Raw genomic sequence first — 4,377 nt, 5'->3', positions numbered from 1 at the left:
GAGATTATCCATGTGCCTTCTCCTCTGGCTTAGGGCTGTCAAATTATTTTTGTGTAGGCGAGGAAATCTGAGTCAAAACAAATTTCATTTCCACCTGGTTATCTGACATTCAAGAAATCATTGAATGCAGACTGTAAATTTCTTAAAAGGACTTGAGACCTACCCAACTCCAGAAATCAAGTTACATCAAGGTAAGCTGCACATGAGGCTTGTCAGCTTCACAGGGGTGAGAAACAGCCAAGTTTGCTCAGGAAACAAGGCAGCAATCCATGATAAATCCCTGTTCCACCACTTCACCCTCTCCTGTAGATGCCCACTGCTCTGCAGATAAATACCAAAATCCCTGACTTGTCCTCCTGCCCCCACCTCTCTCTCCAGCCTCATCTTCTGTAATTCAGACACAAAGCTTCCCTTCATTCTTTTCCTGTAAACCAGTTGCTGTAGAGTCGATTCCAACTCATGACAACCCCATGTGTGTCAGAGTAGAACTGTGCTTCAGAGGGTTTTCAATGGCTAACTTTTCAAAAGTGGATCTCCAGGTCTTTCTTCTGAGGTACCTCTGGGTGGACTCAAACTTTCCACCTTTCTGTTAGCAGCTGAGTGTGTTAACTCTTTGCATCACCCAGGGACTCACTCCTTCCTTACTGTACTTGCTACCAATTACTACAGGGTGGTTCTCCCTGACTGGAACCAGCCCCAGCCAGCCACTCAGCTAACACTTACCCAGCTTTCAGACAGCTAGACTTTAGACACCAGACTAAGCCCAAAACCCTTATTACATCCTCTCATACTGCCCCACAACCTTCCTCCATCCAGGTTATCACAATGTTAATTATACATTTATTGATGTGATCACTCGATTAATCTATAGCTCTCACACATTAATAAATAACATCCATTGAGCACTTATTATGTGCCAACAATTTTTTAAGTACTTCATATGTTTTTATCACTGAATCTTCATAACTCTATGAAGTAGGTGCTTAACCTCTCAGATGATATATACTTAAGGCTCAGTTTAGTATCTCACCAAGATTATACAGCTAGGCAGTGATAGAGCCAGATTCAAATCCAAACAGTCTGATTCCAGAGCTCCTACATCTAACCACAACACTAGGATCATGCACACTGGCTGTCTTACTCAGCATCATATCATCAGAGCCTATCAGCATGCTTTAATGGTGCTCATTAAAAGTTTGTTGTAATAATTCAGTAAATATTTTGGGGTGCATTCATTTCTTCTTTGGCCTTCAGGGGAGCTTCTCTCTGTTCTCTCCCCAAATTTAACACAAATTTTTAGCAGTGTGGTCCTCCTCTCCTACAGCCGATACCTGCTCCTACCACTCACATCTGCAAAGGCCTGGATATTGAGAGTGAATACAGGTGGAGGACAGAACAAGTCAAAGCTCCTATAGAAGTCAAAGTCAGAAAGGAACAACTTGGGGGTGAGAGGCCATTATCAAGAGAAATCCAAGAGCAAAGATTGGCCTCCAAACATGGGTCAGGTCAGAAGGTTACTGTAGAACCAAAAAACCAAACTGGTTGCTATCAAGTTGATTCCAACTCATGGCAACACCGTATTTTTCAGAGAAGAAGTGTTTCATAGGGCTTTCTTCACTGTAATCTTTACAGAAGCAGGTCACGAGGCCTTTCTTCCATGGTGCTGCTGGGTGGTTTGGACCACCAACCTTTAGGTGTTGTCATTATTGTTATGTGCCGTCGAGTTGGTTCCAACTCATAGCAACCCTATGTACAACAGAACAAAACACTGCTCAGTCCTACGCCATCCTCAAAATCATTATTTCTGAGCCTATTGTTGAAGCCACTGTGTCAATCCATCTCATTGAGGGTCTTCCTCTTTTTCACTAACCTTCTACTTAACCGAGCATAATGTCCTTCTCCAGGGACTGGTCCCTCCTGATAACACTTCCAAAGTACTTGAGACGAAGTCTCGCCATTGTTGCTTTCAAGGAGCATTCTGGCTGTATTTCTTCCAAGACAGATTTGTTTGTTCTTCTGGCAGTCCATGGTATATTTAATATTCTTCACCAATACCATAATTCAAAGACACCAATTCTTCTTCTCTTTTCATTATTTAGGTTAGTTGTCAAGCACAAACCACTTATACCATTCAAGGACCTTCCTGTAGAGCAAAGGTCAGTTAATGAAAGGCCTAGACATGGTTCTGTTTCTGTTTCTTTATATTAGCCCGTAATAGAAAGGATTAGAATCTCACCTGATCTTTCTGGGCAATATCCACAGAAGGTACAAAGTAGGGGTGAGTCTGCTCAGGCCGGGAATGCTAGAAGAAAGGACAATTTGTGTTGCCTTTCAACATTTTCTAACTTAACCCTTGAAAGGACTAGGAGCAAGTTGCTAAATCAGGGGGCTGTTATAAATTGGAAGAGCAAGGGCCTATTATATTCTGAAAGTACTTTGTCATTATGGGAGCTATAAAGTACTCGGAGTTTGGGACCTAATAGAAACCTGATATAATTCTGTACTTTTGAACACTGATTATCCATGTGGCAATGAAAATCAAGCCTGTAATACTCTCTTAAAAGAAATTACAGGGGATCTTTCCTGGAGCTCTGCAAACAGGAACAGCAGGATTTGAGGTCTAGAGGTCGTCAGTGACATCTATGAAGAAATTAACTTGGTTGGGACCCTCCAGGATAGTGTAGCCTGAGAAATGTAACAGAAAACTATTGAACCACAAAATAATTTACAACTATTATTCATGCTGACAGTACTGTAATTATGATGCCTTTATGTCATAGACTTTGGTTTCTTAAAGATATTCAAAACTCTACTTTCATTTGAAAGCCATTTCACATGACTATTTTTTCTTTTTTCCTTTCTTTCCTTTTTATTTTATAAATATATATTTTTAAATTGTAGTAAAAATATAGGTAACAAAGCATTTTGCCATTTCAACAATCTTCACATGTATAGTTCAGTGACATTAAATATGTTCATCAGCTTGTTCAACCATCCCATTAACTGTTTCCGTCTTTCTGTTTTGTTTTTCCTTGAGTGGGTAAATGAAGGACTCTGTGGCAGAGACTGCTAATTGCCTGATCAATGTCCAATTTCCTCATTCTCCTTGGTAATAGAAATCCAAATTTTCACTAGGTACTTAGCCATCTAAAATAAGAACCTGGATTTCTCAGGCTTATTTTCAATTAGTCTTGTATGGAAATTTTAGCCAATTGCATGTAATTAGAATTTGTTTGGGTTTTTGGAGAATTGTAGTTTGATTCTTCTGGTAAGGCTGCTTAAAGAGGGTTGACTCAGCTGGGTTGTTGGTTACTAATTTTACTTCTTCAACTGACCTACAACTTAAATTTAGTGGCTGGAACTCCTGCAGATATTTTGAATGATAAAGTGACTGATTTTAGAAGTCAGGAATTAGAATGGTAAATCAGACAGAAGGCTGGGATGACAACACCTTGGACCCACAATTTCATCTCTTGATTGCCTACCTCTGGTCATCATCTTTTAAAGGAGAGAAAAATTAACATCTGTTTAAGGAGCCCTGGTGGCTCAGTGGTTAAGCATTATGCTGCTAACTAAAAACTCAGCAGTTTGAATCCACCAGGCTGTATTTTAGAATGTTTCTATTTTATGAATACAATTTAATCTAATTAAAATAGGTGTTAACCTAATTTTTTGGCTTCTAGAACTACCAATCCATGCTATCTTGACAGTCACAGTAACTTGTCAGACTTCATCCAGGGATCTGGAATTCCTGGATACCATCTTCATTTTCAACCAGTTGTGGTTTCCTGTTTGTCCTGTTGTTGTTGCCGTTTGTTTTATTTTTTCAATAATTTATCTCCTAACTGAAGAAACTGGTAATACTCATTGGATCTGCTATACTTCTAAATGTCCTTATCAATACTTGTCTGCCTGGACATTATCTCTCCAGGTTTTCTTTTAGGATTTTATTAGTGAATTTCTTAGCGTTATTGCAAAACGAGACATGATAATAGACTAATTATCAGAGTCAGCACAGTTCCGGGAACTCAGCTGAGGGATGCAATATGCAATCAAATATTTTAGTTAACTATCTAAATGGAAACCAGGATGGCATAGTGGTTAAGAGCTACAGCTGCTTATCAAAAAAGGTCCACAGTTCCAATCCACCAGGCACTCCTCGGAAACCGTAGGGGGCAGTTCTACTCTGTCCTAAAGGGTCGCTATGAATCGGAATCGACTCAATGGCACTGGGTCTGGGTTTACACCATCTTAGAAGCACATTGCCTGGTGTCACACGGTAGGTCAAAATAAATTAACCAAAATAGCTATCCTTCTTCAGAAGTTGCTGGAAGTGCCAGCAGCACACAAACATCTATTGAATGCCCTAGTGGTACA

This window comes from Loxodonta africana, chromosome 1, assembly GCF_030014295.1.
Source record: "Loxodonta africana isolate mLoxAfr1 chromosome 1, mLoxAfr1.hap2, whole genome shotgun sequence".
NCBI classification, from domain to species: Eukaryota; Metazoa; Chordata; class Mammalia; order Proboscidea; family Elephantidae; genus Loxodonta; species Loxodonta africana.
Note: the sequence above shows the minus strand (reverse complement) of the source record.